Source organism: Pipistrellus kuhlii, unplaced genomic scaffold, assembly GCF_014108245.1.
Source record: "Pipistrellus kuhlii isolate mPipKuh1 unplaced genomic scaffold, mPipKuh1.p scaffold_m20_p_3, whole genome shotgun sequence".
Taxonomy (NCBI): domain Eukaryota; kingdom Metazoa; phylum Chordata; class Mammalia; order Chiroptera; family Vespertilionidae; genus Pipistrellus; species Pipistrellus kuhlii.
Window position 1 is genome coordinate 3,614,226 of NW_023425529.1, and position 27,660 is coordinate 3,641,885.

General features: G+C 48.4%; 1 protein-coding gene and 1 long non-coding RNA gene across 2 annotated transcripts in view; one reads left to right on the forward strand and one right to left on the reverse strand.

Annotated features, from left to right (window-relative positions):
- Positions 1-27,047, reverse strand: LOC118730703. Its single transcript, XR_004991582.2, has 3 exons — positions 27,033-27,047; positions 13,215-13,217; positions 1-261 (listed from the first exon to the last, which is right to left on the reverse strand). It is a non-coding gene; the product is annotated as an uncharacterized LOC118730703 (long non-coding RNA).
- MYH9 (myosin heavy chain 9) overlaps positions 9,978-27,660 on the forward strand; it is a 90,516-nt gene continuing 72,833 nt past the window's right edge. Inside the window, 1 exon segment of the mRNA XM_036458800.2 lies at positions 9,978-10,173. The gene's annotated coding sequence lies outside the window, so the exon portion shown is untranslated.

Sequence of the window (27,660 nt, forward strand, 5' to 3'; positions counted from 1 at the left end):
AGGTGAGCCCCCCAAGTCAGGGATTCTGGTAGAATACAAAACACTCAGGAGCCAGGCAGCAAGGCAAACATATTTACTTCCATGTAGAAGGGTGCACACACATGATCTGGAAGCGCGTGCACATCGAGCAGACTGTCTGCTTGGCTTTATAATCCCTGATGCACGTGACCTGTCCTTCGCTCTTGATTGTAGCTCAGGTGCACAGTCTTTCACAATTGGCTAATTCAAAGAAAGGAGTTGGCCTTTGCTGTTTCAAGATGGCTCCCAGGGGAGTTGCCAGCCATGCGGCCAACATGGCGGCTGCCGAGTCACACAGTCCAAAATGGTGGCTGTCTAAACTGTTCTCTGACAGAAAAGATGACTTGTTTATTCTCACATGCAGACAGGTTTGGCAAGAACCGGATGGTGGGGGTAATCACTAGACAGTGAACAATAGGGAACACACTAAGGATCTTCGGTAATAGAACTATAGGTGAGTTAGGTGTTTTTCTTCATGCCTTTAAAATATTTTCTAACGTAAAGAAATAAATATGTATTATTTTATATCTACATTTAAATTTGTAGCCTGTATTTTAATATTTAAATTTGATTTATCTAACTATAGAATATAGTTCTATGAATATAAATTTAAGCAATATAAGGGTTGTTTTTTTAGTGAAAATTGTTTCTCTTCTATCACTATTTTCCAGCAACCCAGTTCTTCTAAAAACAGCCAGTGTTAACTTGCTTCTTGTATATCCTTCCAAAGTTATTCAATATTTAGTCTAGGAGGTATAATTTTAGCATAAAATCATGTGGATTAAAACACAAAGACTGGCTTTAACCGGTTTGGCTCAGCAGATAGAGTGTTGACCTGCGGACTGAAGGGTACCTGGTTTGAGTCATATACCTTGGTTGTGGGCACATCCCCAGCAGGAGGCAACTGATAGATATTTCTAACTCTCTATTCCTCTCCCTTCCTCACTATAAAAAAAATCAATAAAATATATATGTTTTTAAAAAGAGTGAATGTCACATGCACTAAAAGAAAAAATAGGCAAACTGGACTTCATAAAAATGAAAAACTTTTGTGCGTCAGAACAGAGTACCGCCTTACCCGGTTTGGCTCAGTAGATAGAGCATTGGCATGTGGACTGGAGGGTCACAGGTTCAATTCCGGCGGTCAAGGGCACATGTCTGGGTTGTGGGCTCGATCCCAAGTAGGGGGCATGCAGAAGGCAGCCAACCAATGATTCTCTGTCATCATTGATGTTTCTCGCTCTCCTTCTTCCTTCCTCTCTGAAATAATAAAAGAAAGAATATAGTACCAGTAGAGTAAAAAAGTAACTTACAGAATGGAAGAAATGCTTGCAAATCATATATCTGATAAGGGATTAACATTCAGAATATATAGAGAACTTCTAATATTTAATAACTATAAACGAACAACTCAATTCAAAAAATGGGTGAAGGACATTTCTCCAAAGAAGATATACACCCCAATATGCATATGAAAAGATACTCATATCAGTTATCATTAGGGAAATGCAAATCAAAACCATAATGAGCTGAAACCGGTTTGGCTCAGTGGATAGAGCGTCTGCCTATGGACTGAAAGATCCCAGGTTCAATTCCCATCAAGGGCACATATCTTGGTTGTGGGCACATCACCAGTAGGGGATGTGCAGGAGGCTGCTGATCAATGTTTCTCATTGATGTTTCTAACTCTCTATCTCTTTCCCTTCCTCTCTGTAAGAAATCACTAAAAAAAAAAAATTAAAAAAAAACACAACACATACATGCCGAAACCGGTTTGGCTCAGTGGATAGAGCATCGGCCTGCAGACTGAAAAGTCCCAGGTTCGATTCCGGTCAAGGGCATGTACCTTGGTTGAGGGCACATCCCCAATAGGAGGTGTGTAGGAGGCAGCTGGTCGATGTTTCTCTCTCATCGATGTTTCTAACTCTCTATCCCTCTCCCTTCCTCTCTCTAAAAAAAAAAAAAATCAATAAAAAATATTAAAAAACAAAACAAAACAAAACAAAACAAAAAACCTCCATATATACAACAATGAGATACCAATTAAGATGGCTACTATCAAAAACAGAACAAAAGAAACTCCCAGGAAACAGGTGTTGGTGAGGATGTGGAGAAACTGGAACCCTTGTGCACTGTTAATGGGAAGGTAAAATGGTACAGCTGCTATAGAAAACAATATGGTGGTTCCTCAAAAAATAAAAAATAGAACTACTATATGATCCACCTGTTGGTATATACCCAAAAGAATTGAAAGCAGAGTCTCAAAGAGCTATTTGTACACCCATGTTCATAGCAGCGTTATTCCTAATAGCTAAAACATGAAAGCAGCATAAGAGTCCATCAGTGGATGAATGGATAAGCAAAATGTGGTGTATCACATGAGGAAATATTACTCAGCATTAAAAGAAAGGAAATCCTCCCCACTGGTTTGACTCAGTGGATAGAGCATCAGCCTGTGGACTGAAGGGTCCGAGGTTCAATTCCGGTCAAGGGCATGTACCTTGGTTGTGGGCACATCCTCTGAAGGGGGTGTGCAGGAGGCAACTGATCGATATTGCTAACTCTCTAACTTTATCCCTCTCCCTTCCTTTCTGTAAAAAAATCAATAAAATATATTAAAAAGAAAAAGAGGAAATTCTGACATATGCTACAACATGGATGGATCTTGAGGACAATATACTAAGTGAAATAAGCTGTCCGGAAAAAGACAAATACTGTATGATTTCACTTCCGAGGAGCCTGGAGTGGCCAAAGGCACAGAGACAGAAAGCAGAATGGTGGTGTTCAGAGGCTGGGTTAGGACAGGGTTGGAGGAGTAGAAAGTTAGTGTTTAATGGGTCTAGAGTTTCAGTTTTGCAAGATGAAAAGAGTTTTGGAGACGAATGTACTTATTGTTACTGAACCACACACTTAAAAACGGGGATCAAGATGATACATTTTAAGTTATATGTGTATCTTTAGAGATAATACTGCATGTCAGAATGAGGCTGGAGTTGGAGATACGGATTCAGAAGTTACTTAAGTGAATACATAGTTGAAAAGTGGGGGTGTTGGTAGAAGCCCAAGAAAGCATGTACAGACCGAGAAGGAGGAGAAGAGAAGAGAGCTGAAAAGAGGGGCCGTGTGCTGTCCTGGTCAGCACCTGGGGTCTGACGTTCCGCACACGTGGGCTGCACTCCAGCTCTTGCCACGCAGTGGATGCATGCGTTTGGCAAGTCACTTATCTTCTCTGAGCCTCAGCTTCCCCATCTGTAAAATGGACAATAGCCGAAACCAGTGTGGCTCAGTGGATAGAGCATCAGCCTGCAGACTGAAGGGTCCCAGGTTCGATTTCAGTCAAGGGCATGTGCCTTGGTTGTGGGCACATCCCCAGTGGGGGTGTGCAGGAGGCAACTGATCGATGTCTTTCTCTCTCATCGATGTTTCTGGTTCTCTATCCCTCTCCCTTCCTCTCTGTGAAAAATCAATAAAATATTTAAAAAAAAAAAAAAAGAGGAGAATAATATTCAGATCTAACCTCCCAGGGTCATTGCGAGGACTTAATGAGACGATGTTTAAACAAAACACTTGGCATGGTGCCTGCCACATGGTAAAACACACACTACACGTGAGCCTCTGGTAAGGTGATATTTAAAATATTTAACAGCAGGTCTGACACCTGTGCCAGCCAGTGAGAAGAAACACCGCCTTTTAAAAATCCGTGCATTCCAGGTGAATATCCGCCCTGGCTGGCCACGGGGCTGTGAGGCAATCAGGGATGGGAGAACGAGGAAGGTGACCAGTCCCCTTGGGGAGTTTTGAGAAAGCGTGTGTTAGGGGAGGGGATGGCAAGCCGTGTCAAGTGCTGCCCAGCAGGCAAGAGCCGAGCGAGGCATTCAGCGTGCTGACCTCTAAGAGCAGTGTCATGGGCATTAGGGCCGAAGGCCAGTGAGAGCAAGGTGAGGCATCCGAGGGCCTGGAGCCGACTGCTCACTCCCTGGAAAAGTCTGCTGACGAGACGGAGGGAGAATGTGGAATGTGTCCACCATGAGGGCACCATACAGAGTCCTCTGTGCTCCCCCCCTTTCACCTCCCGCCCCCCAGCTCCTGGCAACCACTGATTTAATTAAAAATTTTTTTTTTTTTTTTTTTTTTTTTTTTTTTACTGTCTCCATGATTTTGCCTTTTCCAGAATGTCATAGAGTTGGAAACATAGAATATGTAATATTGTCATCAGACTGGCTTCTTTCACTTAGTTATATGCAGCTAAGGTTCTGCTATGTCCTCATGGCTTGATAGCTCATTTCCTCTTTGCACTGAATAATATTCCATTGTCTGGATGTCCCAGTTTATTTATCCATTCACCCACTGAAAGACATCTAAATATGTATATTAATATATATATATATATATATAATATACATATTTAGATGTCTTTCAGTGGGTGAATTAAAAAAAATAATATATATATATAATATATATATATATATATATATATATATATATATATATTATTTTTTTAATTGATTTCAGAGAAGAAGGGAGAGGGAGAGAAAGATAGAAACATCCCTGTGCAGGTTTTGTGTGGGCATAACTTTTCAGTTTCTTTGGGTAAATACAGGAAGCACAGTTGTTGGATCATATGGTAAGTCTATGTATAGTTCTGTAAGAAGGGACTAAACTGTTTCCCAAGTGGCTGAACCATTTTTTACTCCCACTAGTGCTTCTGTTGCTCACATCCTTGCCAGCATTATGTGTTGTCAGTGTTCTGGATTTTGACCATTCTAATAGGTACGTGGTGGTGTCTTGTTATTTTTTAATTTGTGTTTCTATGGTGACATATGATATGGGTCGCCTCCTGGTCACTAACTCTCTTCAGAGCTACCCCTATCATGGCTTCTGACACTAGAGATTGACCCTTTAGCCACTCCCTACAAGATTGATTTTTGCCTGTCCTAGAACTTCACATCAAATGGAACCATTCAGCATCTCTCTCTCTCTCTCTCTTTTTGTATCTAAATTCTTTCTCTCAACTTTCAATATTTCTGAGATTCACTCATTAAAAGGTAGCTTTAGAAATAGTTTTATTTTACTAATAAAAGCCTAGGTGGTCCTCACGTCATCACGCCTGATGCCCTCATGCCGTCACAAGATGGCTGTGTGCACAGTGGATGTGTGCAGGTGGAGGGGTGAAGGGGGGGGGGCTGGGCTTGCCTCTGCATGTTTCACGGAGCCTGCCTGGGAGTCCTGTCTTCTCCCAGATCCACACATGGCCAGGCCTGGGGGTCCCGCGGCTCCATGTGGCCCCGGGGGAGGCAGGGCCAGAGGGTCCCCATGCAGCATGGAGGCCTGGGGGTCTGCAGCTACATTCTACCTCTTTGGGGCAATCCATCGAGGAGCCCTGGATGGGTGGGTGGGGCCTACCTCTTTGGGGTGATCCATCACAGGGCTCCCACGTTGTGACAGGGCATAGGCCAGGCTGGGCGACCCACACCCCCAGTGCACAAATTTTGTGCACTAGGCCGCTAGTTGAGATATAAGTCACCTACCATGAAGTTCATCATTTTAAAATATGTAATTTGTGGTTTTAAAAGTACATTCGCAGAGTTGTGTAATCAGCCCCATGATCTAATTTCAGAACAATTGCATTGCCTCAAAAATACTCCTCATAGTCATTAGCAGTGACTTTCCATTTTTTCTTCTCCCCAGCCTCTGGCAACCACACATCTATATTCTGTCTCTGTAGATTTACCTATTCCCCCTCGACCTCCCTCCTCCCCCCAATCCTCCCTTGCTTTCCATCTGAGGTTTGACAGTCTGTTCTATGCTTCTGTGTCTCAGGCTCTGTTCCATGCTTCTGTGTCTCTGGGTCTATTTTTGTTCATCGGTTTTGGACATTTTATATACATAAAATTATATAGTGTGTGGCCTTTTGTGACTGGCTTCTTTCACTTAGCATAATGTTTTTAAAGGTCATCCATGTTATAGTCTGTATCCGTAATTTATTTCTTTTTATTGCTGGATAATATTCTATTGTATGGATTTGTCACTTTTTGTTTATCATTGAGCAGTTCATGGACATTTGCATCGTCCTGCTTTTTACATGTAAAACTAGTTCTTTTGTATTTCTGGGTAGGAATCAATAGTAGGGACAAAATCCATATACCCATTTTACCATTCATAGATTTTTTTTCCTCCTAATTTTTGGTCATGTTAAGCTGCTATGAATATTTTGATATATGTCTATTATTATTCACTGCATGCATTGTCTATTATTACTCATTGGTAGAATTGCTGGTATACATATATATTTAATGTTCTTGATAAATTCTGGATACATGTCTTTTGTTATATCTACATTTTCCCATATTTTCTCCCTGTCTGTGGTTTGATTTTTTTCACTTGCTTATATGTGTCTTTTGATGAAAAGGAATTCTTAATTTTAGTAAAGTTCAACTTAACAATCTTCTCTTAGATTTATACTTTTTGGGTTACATTTAAGAAATTTTTATTTACTTTAAGGTCGTGAAAATATTCTCCTATGCTTTCTTCTAGAAGTTTTATTGTTTGCTTCCCACATTCATGTCTCTAATCCAGCCTAATCTATTTTTGCCAATGGTGTGAGGGTAGGAGTCAAGATTCATGTTTCCACATGTGTATGTAACCCTAACCCTAATTGCTGACCTAGCACCTTTTATTAAAAAGACCATCTTTTCCTTACTTATTTGAGGTAGCACCTTTGTAATAAATCAGCTGACTATATATAGATGTAGAATTCTCAATTTTATTTTAACTATGTGTTTATATAAAGATTTGAAGGAAATAACAAGGTTTATTAATAGTTGCTGTATTGTGGTGATAAGGTTATGGGCGATAACTTTTTTGTTCTTTTTAGTATTTTCTACATCAACCATAACACTATTTTAACACTTAGACAAAATAGATACAATATATATATTTTTTACTATTATAAAAATGGATACTATGAAGGGAAATAGATACAATATATATATATATTTTACTATTATAAAAATAGATACTATGAAGGGTGTAGGTTCTCGGGAGACTGGCAAGGTGAGATTGGGCAGCCTGTGGCAAGGCTGTCTGAGTTAGAGAGTATCTGGGTTTGTGGATGGGGAGAAGAGAACTCAGGGTCTGGCCAAGAAAGGACTTCCATCTCCTTAGTGACCTGTATTCCCAGGAGAGGTGGTGCTCCGAGGCGGGGCCAGGAGGAAAACGGAAATGACCATTACCAATAATGCCCTGCTGAGCAACAACAGCAGCAGGGGTGACAAGATATCGCTCTGTTATCCTGTACACTGCTTTCAGACCCTCTTTTCCTCCCAACATTCCCGAGGGCTGGGTGAGGCCCTGTGATTTTGCCCATCTTTACAGATAGGGAAACAGTCCTGGCCCAGTGGCTTGGTTGGTTATAGCATCATCCTGATATGTCAAGTTTGTGGGTTCGATCACCAGTCAGGGCACATACAAGAAGCAACCAATGAGTGTATAAATAAGTGGAACAACTTGATATTTCTTTTTTTCTCTCTCTCTCCCTTCCTCTTTTTCTTTAACATCAATTAAAAATTAAATGAAAAAGATAAGGAAACAGGTGCTCTCTGAGTCCTGCTCCAGCATTCACTAAGGACCAATTTATTCTAAGCCTTGTGTTAGTTCTGGGTCCACAGAGACAAAGCACAGAGAGGGGCACCTAACTGGCCTACAGGGTCAGGGAAGAGATTGTCCAGGAGATGACATCAAAGTGAGTCTTTTTCTTCTTTTTGGAAAAATTATCCAAGAGATTTATGTTAGAAATATAATCATAGAAAAAAATCAATCACAATCATCTACCAAGACATAACCTCTATTTATACTTTAATATAAAGCCTTTTAAACCTCATTATTCCCCTATGTGCGCGCGCGTGCGCGCGCACACACACATATACACACACACACACACACACACACACACAGCATAAACATAAAATCCTGCTACAACTGCATTCTAAGTCCTTTCTTCACTTAGTATATTTTAAATCAGTAAATACAAATCTATGTAACATTTTAATGACTTTCAACATTGGATGAATAAAAAAATTATAATTGAGTCATTATATTTATTGTACATTTATTTGTAATATTTAATGAATATAAACAAAGTTGGGAACAACTTTTAAACCCTGTATACTTGTACTTCTCCAATTTTGAATATCTGTATACTTGTACTTCTCCAATTTTGAAAAAAAACAGAAGTTCCCACAATTGCATTCTTTTTTAAAAAAATTATTGAATGAATTTAGAGATAGGGGAAGGAAGGGAGAGAGAGACATCAATTTCTTGTTCCATTTATTTATGCATTCATTGGTTGATTCTTGTATGTGCCCTGACCAGGGATAAACCTGAAACTTTGATGTATTGGGACAAGGACATTGTAACCAACTGGGCTATCCGGCCAGGACTCTTTTGCCTTTAGATCATAAACTTTTTCTGAAGTTCATTTGGAAGAATAGCTTAGTCATGATAGAATGAAAATTACAAAAGGAAAAATAATGAACAATTTGCCCTCTTAGATATAAAATGTATTAGAAAGCAACCTTCATTAAAATATTGTGGAACTGGCACAGGAACACACAGGAAGATCAATGGATAAATGGATACAATGCAGAAACAGATCCAAACATACAATGAGTGGCCAGATTATAATGATCTCTGAAAACATAATAATCTAGCTACTCAGTGTGTGTGTGTGTGTGTGTGTGTGTGTGTGTGTGTGTGTGTTAGAGGCCCGGTGCACAAATCCATACATGGGTGGGGTCCTGCCAGCTTGGCCAGAGGGATGGGATATGGACAATTGTCCCGCCTGCCTGATGGTCGAACTCCTGGTTGAGAGACAATTTGCATGTTAACCTTTTATTTTATAGTATATACACTGAGTGGCCAGATAATTATGTGTTCATTCAGAGATCATAATAATCTGGCCACTCAGTGTATAAAAGTTCCATAGGTGATGATGGTGGTACCTGAAATGGAGAAAATGAAGTGGAGAAAATGGATGTGGAAACTGACTGTTACAAAAATTATATTAGATTTCTTCCTCCAAAATCAACATAAATTCTAGATGGTTTAAAAGATAAGTGTAAACATTTTTTTTTTTTTTTTTTTTTTTTTTTTTAAAAAAACCTTCTTGTATTGGCCAAGTTCTCTTTGCCTACCTAAAAAACAAACAAAAAACCCCCAAGAAAATATTTTGCACCGAATACCTAAAAGGGAAGTGTGCGAGTTAACACGTGGAGATACAGAAAGGCTGGGAAGGGCGTTCCAGGCTGTGGGAACCCGTCGCAGCAAAGGTCCGGAGCCTGAAAGAAGGAAGGCAAAAGCGTGCCCAGTCTCTGGAGAGGGTTGGGAATCCAACTTCGACCTCTGGGCGCCCACAAGGAATCCGGGGCTGAGTCCCCGTCCGCTCCACAGGCCATCGTAATGATGTCAAATAGCACTTTTTCCATATATGGTACTTAGTCTCTGTTCTTCTGCTAGGATGACATGGGACAGGGAAAACGGCTCGCGGGGCGGGGTGTCAGAATCCCGGACCTTCCCAGTCCGCTCCCGCCAGCCCGACCTCGCCCCCGCCCCCGCCCCCGCCCAGGCAAGGCACCAACATCCCAGCCCTGAATGGAGGGCCTCCTCCTTCTGATTGGACTCTGTCCGTGTCAATCTGCCCCTAGAACCTGGCTGTCCGTTGAACCGCCCCAGTAGGAAGCGCGGGGGAAGGTGGAGAGAGCATAGAGGTTGGAGCGGACGAATCCCCGCCCCTCCGGGCCCAGAGGTACCGCCCCCATCCATTCCCATAGGCTGACATGTCCGTCCATCAGGTCGGAGTGGCTGAGACAATCCGGGGGCGGGGTCGTCCCTCCAGGCTCCGCCTCCGAGCCGGCGCCCGGGCGAGGAATGGGCGGGCGGCGGAGAGGGCGGGGCGGGAGGCGGCGAGGAGCCGAGCGGGTGCGGTGAGGCGCTCAGATCCCCGCGGTTCCTGGGCAGGGCACGGCACGGAAGCAGAGCCAGGCTGACCTGCCGCAGCTCCCGCCTCGCGCGCTCGCCCCACCCCGCCGTCGCCCGAGCGCTCGAAAAAGCCCTTTCGGGAGAAGCAGCGCCTGTTCCCCGGGGCCGATCCAGGTTCAGGTGAGCGAACCCGGCCGGGCGGTCCCGCCCCGGGGCTGGCGGGTGCGGACGGCGGCGACGGGGCGCGGGCGTCTGGCTGGCGAGCCGACGTGTGTGCTCGGCCCCGGCGTGGCCGGCGACCGGGGACCAGCGCGGGCGGGCGGGCGAGCGGGCGCGGGCGCTGCGGGCCGGGCTGGCACCGCATCCTCCCCGGAGGGGCAGCGGGACCCCCCTGCGCGATGCCCGGGAAGGCGCGGCTGGCAGCGCGGGCTCGGGGAGCAGCGGGAGGCGGTCGTGGCCAGCGTGCTCCCCGGAAACCCTTCATCTCCGGCCCCACCCCCGCCTGGCTCCCTCCCGGCCGGGCACCGGGGAGCCTCGACCTCCCCCTGCCGCCGGGGCGCGCGCCCCGCCCTCGCCTCGCCTCGCCCGGTGCCCAAGTTGGGCAAACTTTTTAACCCCTTCCGGGGCGCCGCTGCGCCCGGGACCCACACGGGGGGTGGGCGCGGGCCGCGGCTCCGTGGGAAGTTTCTCAGGCCTTTTCCGAATCGGAGGTAACGGGCAGGCGGGGACCGTTTGGCAGCTGTCAGGGCGTCCTCCTGAGTCAGAATCGGACGGCCCCGCCGCAGACATGGCACTCGGCTCGGTTTCCGCCCTCCGCTCCCGACTTCCTCATTTGCGCGGCGGCGGGCGCCCGGGCCGAGGAGGGCGCTGCGAGAGGTGCGGTGGGTGGGTGCCCGGGGAAGGAGCACCCGGGCCTGCCGGACAGGAGAGAGCTCCCAGTTCCCCCCGCAGCCCCGCACCCTCTGACTTTTGATTTCTTTCGGGGAGCAGAAGGCCCGGGACTGCCCGCAGCCATCGCTGCCTCGCAGGCATGCACCTGATTCCGCCGCACCAGGGGCCGCCCCACCCGGGCGGGGCCGGGGTGGGGGTGAGGGTGGGGGAGCTGCATCCTGTGCCTCTAGGACTGGGCCGGGGCTATTGCATCGTTCCTGTTTGGGCCAGATCTGGGGCTGTTTTCTACACCCCCAGCCCTTCCTTCCCGTGCAGGGGTCCTCACCGCATCCTGTCCTGGGGCCACGCCCTGCTAGAGCAGGACTGCACCCATCGCCCATCCCTCCACACGGAGGACCCTGCGGGACGGGGATGCCGGTTGTCTAGAGGTGGAGGTGGCGGCCGCGGCAGGGTGAGCGCCAGGGCTGCTGTCTGCGGCCCCACCCAGCCCCCACCCAAAAGCCAGGTGTGGGGAGAAAGGTCCCTGGGAAGTCCCGGGTCTTGCAGACAGGCTGCTTGTCTTATCACTGCGCTCTGTGCTGGGTTTGACAGGATTTCAAAGTAACTGTTGAGGAACTGTGGACGGGAAGAGAGCCGTAGCGCCTTCCTGCAACACTGTGGCCATTTCCACTGTTTGAGGCCCTCCTGGTAACTCACCTGGTTATTTTATTTTATTTTTTTTGGTAGGAAGAGAGGCTGCTTTAAGGCTTATTTAGACAATCACTCGACTCATATTAGTTTGTATACAGGGCTGCTGGGGTGAGGGGAGAGTGCATAGATGTGTAATTGAGCAAATATTTAACTGGCTTCTCTGTGCCAGGGACTCTGCCAGGTGGTAGAGGGGGTGTGAGGTTGAGTAAGACCTGGCCCCTGCCCTTGGGCCCTTAGGGGAGAGCTGAGCCACATTTGTGGATGACTCTGATGTGAGGCGAAGATGACAGAGACCCCCAGAAAGGTGCTGTGAGTCATGGGGATTCGGAGGAAGGAGCCAGCCCTCCCTGGGAGACGCATGGGCCTCTGCCGCTGAGGAGTTCACAGCCCTGAAGGGGAAATAGTGGCCCAGTGACTGAAGTACAAAGGCGGCCTCTGATGAGTGTCCACAGACAAAGGACTCGAGGAATTCCAAAAGGGGCCATTTCTGTCTGAGGCCTCGAGGAAGGAGGAAGGAGCGCACTGCCGGTTTGCAAACAGGGCAGGCGCTGGGTGTTGGAAAGTGAGGACTCATTTAGTGGGTAATTGAGGGGTAATTAAAAGCGTCAAGAGATTGCTCAGTGTAATTTGAGAGCCACTGTGCCCCCCAGATGGCTGTGGGGTGACACCAAAGAGCTCTGTACTCTTCACACTCAGCAAGTCCTGGCAGTGCCCGTGGGCAGATCCAGGTGCCGGCAGATCCAGGTGCCCAGATTGGCAGGCTCTGCTTGGGGAAGGGCCGCCCTGTGAGGTGCATTCTGCGGCTGCTTGTCTGAGGAGCAGAGGAGGGGAGAGGAAAGAGAGGGTCAGAGCCCTGGCATTCTATCTTTTTATTATTAAACTTTTTAACCCAGGGGCTTGGAGATGGGACAACTTCTCTCTTGCAGGATGGAGGATGCATGTTAATCACAGCCTGCCTTTCGCCTGTTCTTGGTCCAGATAAAACAAAACAAGGATCTGTTAGCTTTTTAAAAGGAAAAGAAGCGCAGGGAAAGGCAGCATTGTTGTGTAGCCTGGTAGGGTATTGCTAGGGACCAGGCTAGCTGTGCTTTCTTCACTTCCTCTTGTAGCTAATCCTTCAGTAAAGTACTTAAGACAGCCCTTACCAGCTTGACATCTTTATTTCAAAAGGAGAGGAGGGGCTGGCTGTTGTTTTCCTCAGAGGCGGGCCTTTTGCTTCTCTGGGGGGGGGGGGGGGGGGGGGGGAGAGAAAGAGAAACCCAAGCAAAGGAAAAAAGAAATCCAAGCCCTAACAGCTTCCTCCCAAGCATCATGTTCCAGAAATATTTAGAATAACAAAATCTGTGTGTCCTCTTAATTAAACAAACGTCTAATTTGCTGAACATTAAAGAGCATCTCTGCCGCAGGGGCAGGAAGTGCATTTTCTCTTTGTGCAGCCCCAGAGAGTCACTGCCTGGGCCTTAACCCTTAAGTCACTGCCTGGTGCACGGGGCCTCCGGGCTCAGGTCCTCCAGTGGCTGAGTGCAGCCCTGGCTGCCCCTGGGCAGCGGTGCTCCTGTGACTTACAGAATCCCGTTCTGAGAGCTGAGAGCTGGGGATCGCGGGGCTTCAGAACAAGGCTCCAGCCCTGACCCTGCCACTAGCTTTCTGACCTTAGGCAAGGCACACAGCCCTTGTGGGAATCCTGACGGCTTCCCTACAGGGTGAGATGTGAGAACTGAAAGGGCCTATGTAAGTACGTAGAGTGGCTATATAACATTTTAAGGTAATATATAAACGTTCCATCTTAATTCCCTGGGTTGTCAGGGAGGACACAGAAGAAGGGGTGGATGGTTTTCCTGGCTGCTGGCTCAGAGCCCTTTCTACTTCCAGACAGGTGTGCTGGTGCCTGTGGGTGTGTGCACGCAGCACTCGTGGTCTCTGAAGTCTCAGTGGTTCTGGGTTCCAGCCGCTGATGGCTGTGGACTCACTTGCTGAGCGTGTACTGAGCAGCCTCATTTCCGGGCCCTGGCCTGGGTAGAAGGTTCACAAACTAACTGCAAGTTTTAGTTCTAAACCATGGTTTCCAGTGCGAGCACATCGCCAAGACAAGAGCCTCGAGTGTCTGGAGATCTGGCTTCTAGCTCTTGCTGAGGGAACATTTGATTTTGGTAGAAAATGCCATTATTATTATTTTTTATTTTATTTTTTTTTTTAAAAATATATATTTTGTTGATTTTTTTACAGAGAGGAAGGGAGATAGAGAGTTAGAAACACTGACGAGAGAGAAACATCAATCAGCTGCCTCCTGCACACCCACCACTGGGTATGTGCCGGCAACCAAGGTACATGCCCCAACAGAATCGAACCTGGGACCCTTCAGTCCACAGGCCGATGCTCCATCCATTGAGCCAAACCAGTTTTGGCAGAAAATGCCATTATTGCCTACAAAGACATTATACCAGTTTGTGAGCCCACTAATTATGCACAAGAGAATGGGGAAAACTGACAAATTCAGTCATTTTAATTTCTCCAATATGCCCCAGTTTCTTAGGTCCTCTCCAGCCCTATTGATGGGCATATGGGTTGTAACAACTCTCCTTTTTTTTTTTAAAATCCTCACCCAAGGATACTTCTCCATTGATTTTCAGAGAGAATGGAAGGGCAGGGGAAAGAGAGAAACATCGATGTGAGAAAGACACATTGATTGGTTGCTTCCTGCATGTGCCCTGACAGGGCCTAAGGCTGCAACCAAGGTACATGCCCTTGATGGGGTTTGAACCCAGGACCCTTCGGTCAGCGGGCCGACTCTATCCACTGAGCCAAAGCGGCTGGGCACAATTCTCCTTTTTGAAGGTAGTTTGGTGGCAGTATTTGTCAAAGCACAGTCCTTCTGTCTGAATTCTAGGAATGCACCCCACAGATCAACACAAATGTGCAAAAGGAAATGTTGAGGATATTGTTTGCAGCATTGTCATGGACAAAGACAGGAAACAAGCTCACTGTCCATCAGAAAGGGCAAATAAATCATGGCACAGCTGTGCAGGGGCAGTCCCCACAGCCCTTAAAAAATGAGGCCGATCTATATTCCTGCTAGGTCATGCTCTGCGGGATATGTTGTAAGTGGAAGGAACTAGATGTGAAGTAGTATAGATGGTGGTCCCTTCGTGTGAAACATGCTATGTCACCTTGGCTCTGTGCCTGAAAAGATAGCAAGATGCTGGTAATAGTGGTTGCCTCTTGAAAGGGCCCAGGAAGCAAGAATGGGGGCGTGGGAGGGGGTGAGCATTATTTTCACTGAATGCCTCTTTATATGTATTGCCCTTAAATCATAAAACAAACTTTAAAATTTTCTTATTTTTATTCCCTATAAAAGTAAGGGGGTCTGCTGGCCAGTCTTGCAGGTCTCAGTTTTAAAATGCATCGCTCTAGATTCCAAGTTTCCTATTGAGTGCGTACTGCATGCAAGGAAGGAGGAGAGGTTTTACAAATGGACTGACTTGCTCTTGTGGCTGGAACATTCTGGGTGCTGTTTTCTTCTCCGTGACGTCATATTATCACCAGAGTAACCCATAAGAAATGTCTACTCTGATCCACTCCCTCGTATTCTGGAAAATGGTGGATGATTGCTTTACTTTGCTGTATGTGTCTGGAAAGTATTCCAGGATGACCTTTTGCCAGGTTTCCCACAGTTCCCTTGGCTCCAAATTACCTGACCAGAAGTCTAGACCAGGCCTTTAATCCCTTGGGTCCTCTAACCTTAAAGTCATTTCAACCACTAGTGTGCCCCTTCCCACTCCATCCCGGTGTCCCTCAGACATCTGGCCTGTGGTTCTTATGCATTAACAGTGGAAAGGCCCATATTCTTGAGAAAATGTGATCAGAAGAGTGTTTTGACTTTGAGGACCCCCACTCCCTTCTTCAGGAAGCCCATCTTCGTCTTGCATGGTGTGGGCACTGGAGAAGCTGCCAGCTCTCCTCGCTGCCGAGTTAGCTCTTTTCTGTGGGCAAGGCAGTGGAAGACCCCCGTCAGGGTCTCTGCCAGGCCTGTGCCCCTGCCAGGCAGCCTCTGGCCTCCGGGAGGAATGGCATGAGTCACCCATGAGTATACGGAATGAGCCTAGGTCTAAAATGGGCTTGCCACCACATGGGCTCCAAGGCTGGATGCTGGCCTGCCAAATCCCCCTGCCCCCACCTGCCCCTCGTGCTTTGATGGTACCAAATAATTGGGAAGCAGGAGGGAGCTGCCCTCTGTGTCTGATGCATGTCTCTTTAAAAAGTAACTTAGGCTGGCTGCTCTGTTGGAATTTCTCAGGCCCCCATTCTGCTGACTAGTACCTCAGGCCCGAGGTGATTCAGCACCCAGAACGGGACACAACATCCTGGCCTTTGGGCAGGTGGGCCCAGAAAAGGCTCTTGACTGGCTTTTGGCTGAGGGCAAGGCCCTCTTGGGAGCTTCTCCCCAGCCTGACCCTCCAGGTCTCACAGGGCCCTTCTTCCTCAGCTCGGTTGCTTACTCCACTAGGAACCTTCCTGCTGAGGCTGGAGGGAGCCTTGCAAGGCCTTCCGGAACTTGCCACCGAAGGGTGTGGCTTCCTGCCCGGGCAGGTTGGGCTGGGCCCCTGGAGAAGTTGAAGGTGGAGCTGCTCTTCCCCCACTTTCCAATCTTTGCTTCCGTGCTGGTCCTTAGGGCCCTGCAGTACTACCCAGAGGAACTAGGGGCCTCTGAGGAGGTCCCTGCTCACTTCCGAGGACATTTCTCTACCGTTTGGGAACTAGTGTCTTAGGGTCCTTTTCCTTTCATTTGAACTCTAATGCTTAAGAGAAAAATCAGCAGAACAATAAAATGTCCCTATTGAATTCACTGAGAATTAGACAATGCCCGAGCTGGAAGGGATATTAAGGACACTGTAATTTTTCTCCCTTAATTCCAGAAGGAGTGGTTTGCCCAAGCTCATCTGTCTGCGAGTTGGTAGAAGAAAGCTTTGGCCCCTGGTTTCTCTCACCCCCAGTGCCTCTCTCTCAAATATGCGGCCTCCTTTAAAAGTGTTTTGAACTGTTATCATCCCTTTTATGCGCTGTTTAGCCAAGTAACACATAACTTAGCTCCTTTAATCTTTCCTCAAGAGTCTATTCTTCCCCACCCTTAATCTTTTTCATTTTTGGGGTGGGCACTAGGGTTAAGAAATGGGGTGGGAGGTGTTTCTCGGGTTTCTCTGAACTTCTTCCAGTTGGACAGGCCATTTAGGCTGGAAGTTCCCACAGCTCAAAAATCAATATTTCACATGGGGTCGTGCCAGGCAGCAGGGTGGGCCCTTCTGAGAGCAGTGGCTTTCCAGTGTTCCTCAGCCAGTCCTCATTTCTAGTCATTTTAAGTAGTTTAATGTCTTGGGTCAGTGATCGGCAAACTCATTAATCAACAGAGCCAAATATCAACAATACAGCGATTGAAATTTCTTTTTGAGAGCCAAATTTTTAAAATTTAAACTTCTTCTAACACCGCTTCTTCAAGATAGACTCGCCCAGGCCGTGGTATTTTGTGGAAGAGCCACATTCAAGGGGCCAAAGAGCCGCAGTTTGCCGACCACTGTCTTGGGTGATCGATTTGCTGTATTTTCAGCATGAAACCTACAGTAGAGGGACCAAAACAAGGGCTTTGGGGTCAGATGGAACCAGAACTAGACCCCCACCTTGTCTTCTAGCTGTTACACTGGAGCCTCAGTTTCCTTATCCGCACCATGGAGATTCCTGCCTTCTTAAGCTTGTTGTAATTAACATAGAAATATGTGTTAAGTGAAGTGCTTCTTTTCTCTCTTCCCTTTTTCCTCCTTTTTTTTTTTTTTTTTTTCCTTCTCGTGTTATCACCAACATCATCGGATGGAAGGAAAGAAATGTTCAGGTTTTAAAGATTTAAAATTTGTCTAACAAGCCTGTCCCTTGACCACAAGGCGTGGTGACGAAGATCACCGAGGAATCTGCCAGAAGATTTCCTGGGCTGGATGCTGAGGTTTCCAGGCCTGCATGCAACCTTTGCATTCTGATCACACGATACAATTCAACGTATTACATCTGCGCTGGTTATGAGCTGGCTCAAGCAGTTTAAAAAAGCTTGCTACAAAGCACCACCTTTATTTAGAGATGTCTGTGTTCAAAAGCCGCCGCGCTTCCTGTGTTTGGCCTTAAGTCACTGGGCTGGAGAAGGCAGCTTCCTGTCTGATAAACATAAAGTCAGGCATTTGGAACAGTTTGGGTGACTTCATCTAACTGGGCTGGACGGGGAAGAGGATTTAGAACCCACTGGACTGTGAAGAAGGACCCGGAGGCCAGAGGCGGGCTCTCTCCCTGGCTGGATCTCAGAGTTGTAGGAGCGGCGTTTCAGGCTCACTGGTACCTTTGCCTGTAGGCCGGGGGATATGGAGGCCCAGGCAGCCTAAGCTTTAGAGTGCCATTTCGTAGTGATCTCTCCATTTTACAAAATTTGGATGCAAGGTACTTACTTGTCTGGAAATCTCTGGGGTGAGAAAGATGGTGGCAAGGAGCTGTTTTAAAGATTTGGTCTATTTTTTAATATTTAAGCCAACTATTGGGTATGAAAGTATTGACCTCAAATTTTTTTTGCGAAGTCAATAACCGAGGCTCCTTGGGCCCCTGCTGCATGGCCTATTTGGGACTTCAGTGGGGCTGGAGGGCAGAGGACACCTCCTTATCCTCAGTAGCCCCCTACTCTAATCGTGGGTAGGGACCCTGGGAGAGAGATTTGCCATGTGAGACAGGACATATTAACTGAGTGGCTGGGGATTTCTGAGCCAGCTTCCTGGAGGCTAGAATTGCCTGGAAGGTGGAGGGAGATGGGGATGGTGGGCGGGGAAGGAAGAGGCTCTGGTGGAAGGGCACTGGCCTGGGAATCAGGATGTTTGGGTTGAAATCCTCCCAGCTCTGCTAATAATAGTAATCATAATCATAATCGTTAAATTTTATGGAGCACTGTGCTGGTGCTTTTACATGAATTATCTTATTTCTTGCTTCATTCTCATGAGGTAGGGAAGTATCCCCATTTAAAAAAAAATACATTTTATTGAGTTTTTACAGAGAGGAAGAGTGAGGGATAGAAAGCTAAAAACATCGACGAGAGAGAAACATCGATCAGCTGCCTCTTGCATACCCCCTACTGGGGATGTGCCCACAAGCAGGGTACAATGCCCTTGACCAGAATTGAACCTGGGACCTTTCAGTCCACAGGCTGACACTCTATCCACTGAGCCAAACCGGTTTCGACAAGTATCCCCATTTTATAGATGAGGAGACTGAGCAGGGATTCAAACATGGGTGCTCTGACTCTAGACCCCAGAGTGACCTTATAGATGCCCTTCACTCCCGGGCTTGACAGTGAGGGGATGGGCTGGCCCCTGGGCCTCCTCCCTCACCAGTGACCGGGAATTGGCGAAAGGAGCAGACTGGGCCGCGGCAGAATGGGGCCTCCTGTCCTGTAGTGTAGTTGGCTCCTCAGAGAGAGGTTGCCAGTCGATAGTGTTGCATTTAACCTCAACTGGTCGTTTTTCAAATGTGTGTGGCTGGTCCTAAGGCGGGGCAGGTGAAAGGACAGCCGCCGGGCAGTGTAAATCCTGGCTGCCGTCTTCACCAGGGAGCCAGCCAGGCCATCATCTTGACCATTGGGGTCTTCTTGACCTCAGCCCACTTACATCCAACAGACTGCCGTTCCTTCCTTTCTTCATTTGTTCATCTGTCCACCATCATTCAGTAGCCGCTCTTCAGAGCTTCTTATGTGCTAGGCCAGTGGTCGGCAAACTCATTAGTCCACAGAGCCAAATATCAGCAGTACAATGACTGAAATTTCTCTGGAGAGCCACATTTTTAAAACTAAAACTTCTTCTGACGCCACTTCTTCAAAATAGACTCGCCCAGGCTGTGGTATTTTGTGGAAGAGCCACACTCAAGGGGCCAAAGAGCCACATGTGGCTCGCGAGCCGCAGATTGCTGACCACGGTGGCAGGCACTGGGCTGGGTGCTGGGAACCTGGAGGTGAAGGAAGCAGTTTCCAGGAGCTGATGGTGTCCTGCCAGCTAGGGCAGAGAGGCTCAGGAAGGTCCTAGTAGACTTCCTGGAGGAGGCGGCATCTGAGCTGATTGCAAACTAGAGACGTGGCACAATTTGCGTCTAGGGAGCAGGCTGGGACCTTTTCAGTTGCTCAGACCCTGGCGGTGCTTTGTTCAGGGTGATTCAGGTTGCCAAGGCTATCTGAGTCACCGGGCTGGTAAAAGATTTCCTCTTCTTAGGAGCTCCAGGCCCAGTCCTCTCCCAGTCTTTACGGAGCTCAATGGCTCATTAAGGCCCCCTTCCCCCTGGCCATTTCCTGGGAAATGTGGGAGTGCAGGATTCCACTCCCAGGTCCTTAACCCCTGAGTGGCTGCCGGGCATTCTGCCTGTGCTTCTGGGTGTGTGCTCAGCATGCTGTTTCCAGCTGAAGGACTTGGGGGAGGTTTATCATGGAGTGTTGAGAGAGACATCATTGTTACTGGACTCAGTTCCCTCCTTAGAGTTTTAAAAAAGGGGGGCGTTGTGTATGCCTCAAACAATAATAACAAAGCTGGAGAGACTTGCCCTTACCCCATCCACTGTTTGCATCTCTCTTGGCTTTCTGACCATATTGCCACAGTTATTATTTTAATGGAGGAGAAGAAACATGACCTTGCCAGAAAGTTTATTGGGTTTTATGGGCTGTTTTGGAAATTCATTCATTCAGCAAATAGTCGCTGAGCATTTGTTGGAGGGCAGAAACTGCTGGGTGGTTCGGATGTAGAGGAATGAGACACTACAGGCCCTGTCTTCAGGGAGTTAGGCCCAGGGAAAAACTGATTCACTCTGGTGGTGTGGGCTGTGATAAAGGTGAGCCCAGGAGAAAGTGGTAGCTCCGATGCCCAATTTGAGTTGACGGAAAACAGGTAAAACCACTTTGTCATTTGTGGTGAGAAAGCTTAGGAACATGGACCCGGGAGAACTTTCTGGGCTCATTGGAGGAAGATCTTCAACCAGCTGCCCTCCCTGAGTGGCTCATGTACCACCCTGGGCCAGAACAGGTGCTGGGAGGAAGTAAGGGGGCAGAGGCTCCCAGGGCCCCTGGCCCTACTGAGAGGGACCCCTCAGTGCCCATGGGCAAGAGGCACCTGAGGGTGGGGCAGCAGGGGTGAGGTGGGGTGGGGTGGGGTCCAAAATGTCCGGAAGCTACTGGCAGGCCACTTAGGCTGTGCTGTGGCTCCTATCCCCTGGATTGTAGCAACAAGTTGCAACAGTTTAGTTTTGTTGCAAAGAGGAAGTTGCAGAATCCCAGTGGCTGCTTTTGAACAGATACATAGATGTTAACAATGTAAGGGAGTTACTCCGGTCTGCTGGGCAGAGCATGAGGGGAGAGAGGATGGGTGGTCAGGGTCTAGACACTGGAATGCGATGTCTTCGCTCTGGAATTTTCTTTCCTTCCAGATGGATGGCTTTCTTGCCCGTATCCTTTCATTTTGCCAGCCCCCATTGTCCCTGTTTCCCCGGCCCCAGCTCTGACTCCAGGGAGCCTGCTAGCCCTCCACTGTGTTCCTGGAGAGCAGGAGTGAAGTCACTTGTCCTGAAAGGAGCCACAGGCTTATTGTCACCCAACCACCCACCCACCCACCCAGGGAACCAGTGGGCCGGTGTGGCCCCAGACACGGGCACTGGGACACTTCCCACAGCCTTGTTTGTGCTTCAGGTTTGTCAACTCTGAGTTCCCTTTCCAGACTGCAGAGGGGATTTGGCTCAGGACCAGGCTGCTCGGGTTTGAGGTTTGACTAGGAGAGCTCTGTTCCTCAGTGCCCCTTCCACACTCAAAACCCCAGACAAACCCTGCACCTCCACCCGACTTTATTTTTACACATTGACTTAGAGTTAGCAATGAGACCAACCTAAGCTAGGGCTTTCGGCACTTGGTAGATGTTCCCTGGCGGTAGAGGCGAGGTCCTTTGTGTATCTTCTTTCTTTATTTCCTGTCACCTTGTTTACACTATTACTTGGCGCTGATTACAGGCTAGAGATTGTCTTTCAGTTTATACTGTTTTTAATTATTGACCAGTGTAATATTGGAGGGGGAGAGGTGGGTGCAAGCAACAGAGAATTAGAGAAAGCAGAAGGAGGCCGCGGGGGTGGGAAGGGAGTGGGTGACTTGAGAAGCAGCAGCTGGGTTTGAGCCCCATTTTCACTTGGTTTAGTAGTCGACCAAATATGCCTCAAATGCTGGGGATAGGCGACTGATTAAAACCACCAGACTCTCTGTAGTTCACATTCTGTCTGCCAGATAAGCACACTCACCATGACAGGTCAGGGTGGAGGAAGGCGCTGACGAGAACAGGTGAGGGCATAGCACAAAGTACCCCAGACGGGATGACGTAAACAGCAGACACTCATTCTCACAGTCTGGAGGCTAGACGTCCAAGCCCATGGTGCTGGCAGGGCTGGTTTCCTCTGAGGCCTTCCTCCTTGGCTTGCAGATGGCTACACTCTTGCTGCCTCTTCACATGGTCTTCCCTTTGTGCAGGAGCATCTGAGCTGTCCCGCAGTGTTCAGATTTCCTCTTATAAGGACAGTAGGCGATTGGATTAGGGCCCACCCTAACGGTTCATTTTGACTTAATTGCCTCTTTTTAAAAACCCTGTCTTCCAAATACAATCACATTCTGAGATCCTAGTGGGGAGGGGGGAGTTTAAAGCATCAACCTAAGAATTTTTTTGCGGGGAGGGACACAATTTACTCCACAACAGGGGAGAAGAGAGTGAGGGGGCGTGTCAGTGAAGGCCTCTCTAATTCAAGAACAGTTTCTTTGGTTCCTGAGGTGTGAGGGATGAGCCCTCTAGGACTTGACTCATTTATTTAACTGCCTTGAGTCCCAGTTTGCTCACCTGTAAAATATGGTTAATAAAACCCAATAAATGTCAGTCTCCTTCTGCCCCCCACCCGCACCTTTTCCTTCTGCCCCTTTCTTCCTGTCTGCTCCCCAGTTCCACTTCCGATCAGGGTGCTTAGTAACTGGGCCCACAGAAAGGACCGGGATTGCTGGCCCTTCCCCCCGCCCCCCTCGTTCCCAGCTCCCAGAGGGCTCTCTCACAGGGGTGATGGCATCCCCACCCAGTTCTTTGGACCACGTGTTCTTGGGGGTGGCTCTCTCCTCTGAGGAGCCGCAAACACTGTTTTTACATGAGCAAGGAGTGACACTTGGAGGAAACTGGTGCAGGACTATAAACATAAAATACCAGTTGCAGGCCACAGTGTGGGATGGCTGCCAGGGAAAGAGCTCCCCGTTCAGGCGACGAGGTCTTACCCTCCCCGTGCCACTCTCTCTTCTCTCATTAGAGGTGTCGCCCCTCGGACCCTTGTGCATGCCCAGCCCGAGGTGGGCACTTACTGTACGCTTGAGAAATAGGTGAATATATTCATACCTGGGTGTGGGGTCAATCAGCGCTGTCCCCGAGCCCGGTGTGACTTTAGACACAAGGCTGTATTCCTTTGGGTCCTGAGCCTTAGCCGCCATGATGAGTATGTCTGGTACTTATGTACATAGGCAGGGGCTTGAGTCAGACCCTCTGACCTAATCCCGATTCGCCCATTTGCCAGCTCTGATGTTGGTTAAGCCAGGCATCCTTTCCGTGCCTGTTTTCTTTGTCTGTGGAATGAGGAAAATATGAAAATAAAGTTTAGCTTTATTGTTTACATGTTTTATTTGTACATAACTTGTCCAGCATAGTGCCAGGCTATCTATAAATATATCCTTGTTTTTTTTTTTAAACTGTTAAATCTATTTCTATCACTATGGAGCTTGAAGTCAAATGAAAGTCTCCCAGTCTCATGAGAAAGGCGGTATTAATGTTCCCATTTTATAGCTGGGAAAAACTGAGGCTCAGAGAACCTAAATGCCTTAGCCCTCGGTAGCAAGTGAGAGATCTCAGACCTTCTTCTTGGTCCTCAGCTTTTCAGGCCGGTTGGTCCTCAGCTTTTCAGGCCGGTTATTTCCCAAACGTGTCTCTCATCCCGCTTACCCCATCCTGTGGATAAAGGCTGTGAAGTTGGGGCTGCGGACTGCGTGCTCTTGTGCACAACATCGAAGCAGTGGCGGTTAGGACCCAGCGCCTCACTGGCTTCTGGTATCAGGTATAAAATACAGCCCTCCCTGTTCCATCCCACACAAGCCAGTGTTTGGCAGGTGGGCGTGGGCGGCCTGGTGTGTGAAATCTGTCAGCCTGGTCCCCGCAGCGGACTGGAGCTTCCCCCCTCAGCTTCCTAGCCCACCAGCACGCTGTTCCCAGCCTGCCTCCTGCCCAGAGCCAGCCTGCCGCCCACCAGCTGATTCCTGCATTTGCCAGCGCGAGGAGGAGGTGGCCGGGTCGCTGCAAGTGCTCACGAAAAATGCCTCCTTCTGGGATTAATTACTCGATGCTGAGCGCTGGCATTCGCAGGGCTCCCTCCGCACCCTGGCTTCTCACCTCCAGTCGTTTCTACTCCTTCCTCCAAACCTCCCTGAGTTCTGCACTTTCTAGCTAGCATGTTAAACCTCATGTCAGCCAAAGCCGGTTTGGCTCAGTGGATAGAGTGTCGGCCTGCAGACTGAAGGGTCCCTGGTTCAATTCCGGTCAAGGGCATTTACCTTGGTTGTGGGCACATCCCCAGTAGGGGGTGTGCAGGAGGCAGCTGATCGATGTCTCTCCCTCATCGATGTTTCTAACTATCTATCCTCTCCCTTCCTCTCTGAAAAATCAATAATAAAAAATATATATGTATGTAAACCTCATGTCAGAGGAAAGAATGGATGGACAGTGTCCTTGGAGGCTGAGGCTGAATTTGCTGTGTTCTCAGAGTGAGGACACGGGGCCAAGGGCACTTCCAGGTTGTAAATCCCCTTGTGTGCAGACCTTCATAGCACGGCACACCCTGGCAGGCGTACTAAAGAGAGGCTTTCTTTTCCTATAAGTAAACAAGTCCCTGCTTTAATTATTCTTAGGTTGAAATAGTGGACTCCCCTCTCTCTCTTCCCCTCCCCCTTCTGGCTTTCAGACAAAAATCTGAAGAATGTGATCCTCCTGGACCTGAGCAAAGACCAGGCTCTGGGCAGGATTCAAAGCATTCTGGGCCTTACCAGGCAGCCTTTGTAGTTCCTGGATCTGGGACATTCCATGTTCGTTGTGGTCAGGAGTCACGGAGGACTAGGGGCTCATTAAGTTCCTGATCACCCAGGCCAGGTAGCTCAGTCGGTTAGAGCATTGTTCCGATGTGCCCAGGTTGCCAGTTTGATACCTGGTCAGGGCACCTACAAGAATCAACCATTGAGGGCATAAGTCACAGAATAACATCAATGTTTCTCTCTAAAAATCATTTTTAAAAATTAAAAAAAAAAAATTCCTGACTCCTCAGTGGGATCCACAGGGAATAGTGGGGAGAGGTCGGGAAGATAAACATTCCCCACCCCAACACTTTTTTTTTTTTAAATCATCACCGAGGATATTTTTCCATTGATTTTCAGAGAGAGGGAAAGTCAGAGAGAAATATTGATGTGAGAGAAACACATCGATTGGTTGCCCCTTGCTCATGTCCTGACCGGTCCTGGCTGGTCCTCCTTGCTGGATGCACTGTTTGCAGCTTCCCTTCATGTGCTCCGAGGCTGGGGGCCATGTGCACTGGCACACAGACTCTGGAGCCTGACGAGACCTCCACACAGACTCCAACAGCCAGCAAGTCACTTACACATTCTGTGCTTCAACTTCATCCGCAAAACAGGATATTAGTAGAACTATGTACGGCACAGGGCTGCTGTGTGGGTTAGGGCGATCTCGGGTGAAAAGCACTCAGAAGTAGTACTAGCGGTTGTCAGCATTGTCCTGCGACGTGGGCTTGGCGATTCCCGTTTTCCAGATGAAGAGAGAGAGGCTCAGGACGTTTAAATAACACACCCAGATTCCCTCCGAGTGGAGACCATAGCACTCACATTCACGTCTGCCTGATCTCTCGCATCCTCTGAGGCAGGGGTCCTCAAACTTTTTAAAGTGGGGGCCAGATCATGGTCCCTCAGAGAGCTGGAGGGCCGGACTATATGAACTACTAATTCCTACTGTAACACCTCGGCTGCGCTCACTGCCCAAAAAACCTGGCGGGCCGGATCAGACTCCTCTGCGGGCCGCATGTGGCCCGCGGGCCGTAGTTTGAAGACGCCTGCAGGTGTGTGCCTGTGTGGACACATCCATGTGCACATGTCTGTGTGTGTGCACATTCTGGGGAGTGGGAGAGGGTCTTGCCCAGGACAGCATGGTGTTGCCCGAATCCGGCAGCTCCCTGGGGCAGGGGCTGCTGCCCTCCCTCCTCTCACTTGCAGCTTCAGCCTTGGCCCCTTTGGAACCAGGCTATGGTTCTGGCAAAGGAGCGGTTCTTGGTGGGTGGTCAGGTTCCTGGTGAAGGATGTGTGAGGTCATCCCTGTGGCCAGGCTACCCACCTGCTCAAGGGCAGCGGGGTTGGCCAGCCGGCTTTTCAGGCCAGCGTGCTACCACAGCCTGCTCCAGGGAACTGCAATGTAATTTTTGTATGCGGTGTGAAATAAGTGGGTTTTATTGTAACTCAATGGCTCCTATTGGGGTCATTCTCCCCAGGGAGGCTGACAGCTCTGGAATGCTGCTTGTCCACCCTGGCTTCCCTGGAGAGGTGGCTGTGCCCTGGCTGCAGCCTGTATGCCCAGGCCTGGCACCGGGAGAAAAGGCCCCAGGAAGGAGAGATGGCTCGCCGTTCAGTTTGGGATGTTTTGTTCCCGCAGTCCAGGGTGATCCAGAGCGGCCCTGGGGAAGTGACCTCTGTTTCCCACGCAGTCACTGCTGGTTGTCCGGACGGCAGCTCTGCTCTCAGACCTCTTTTGTGAGATTTTGCTTAACCCTCTGGAGGAAAGGAAGGAAGAGGATCCTCTCATGTTTGTTCATGTTGAGGGGTGGAGAGGACACTCCAGTGCCCCTTTGCCTTTGAGCTCATAAACAGGCTGAACTTGAGGGTCTCGGTGAGCCCCCAAAGATGGTATGCCAAGGGGTCACAGCCCTCAAAGGAGTCCTTGGTGGCTGAAAGCGTTCAGAATCACTGATCCAGACAGATGGGAACTCTGGGTTTCCTGTTTAGAGAGAGAGAGAGAGAGAAAGAAAGAGAGAGAGAGAGAGAGTGAGTAAATAGATCAGCGTGCTATTATCGGCACAAGGGTTTGTTCATTACAGGTAGCTTATGCTGCCCAGGCAGATAAAAATGTGGGAGCACCTTCTACAATCTCTGTACAGTGGCCTACTTCTCCCACCTGATCTTCATTTTATTTTATTTTAATGAAATAAAATATATTTTATTGATTTTTCACAGAGAGGAAGAGAGAGGGATAGAGAGTTAGAAACATCGATGAGAGAGAATCATCGATCAGCTGCCTCTTGCACACCCCCCATTGGGGATGTGCCCTCAACCAAGGTACATTCCCCTGCCTGGAATCGAACCCGGGACCCTTCAGTCCGCAGGCCTATGCTCTATCCACTGAGCCAAACCGGTCCCGGCTATTTTAAATATATTTTTATTGATTTCAAAGAGGAAGGGAGAGGGAGAGAGATGGAAACATCAATGCTGAGAGAGAGTCATTGATCAGCTGCCTCCTGTCTGCCCCACACTGGGGAATCAAGTTCAATCCTGGCATGTGCCCTTGACTGGAATCGAACCTGGCACCTTTCAGTCCACAGGCTGATGTTCTATCCACTGAGCCAAACCTGCTAGGGCCCACCTGATCTTTTTTTAAATTGAGTTTATTGGGTTGACATTGGCTAATAAAATGATAGGCTTCAGGTATACAGTTCTACAACACATCTTCTGTGTATTATTGTATTGTGTTTACCATCCCAAGTCAAGTCTCCTTCCATCAGCATTTCCCCCCCTTTTCCCCCTCTTCTACCTCCCCCACCCCCTTCTCTCTGGCAATCACCATAGTGTTGTCTGCATCCACGAGTCTTTTTGTTTCTTTGCTTAATCCTGACACCTCACCCAGCACCCACCATCTGATCTTTCTTGTATTAAGCTTG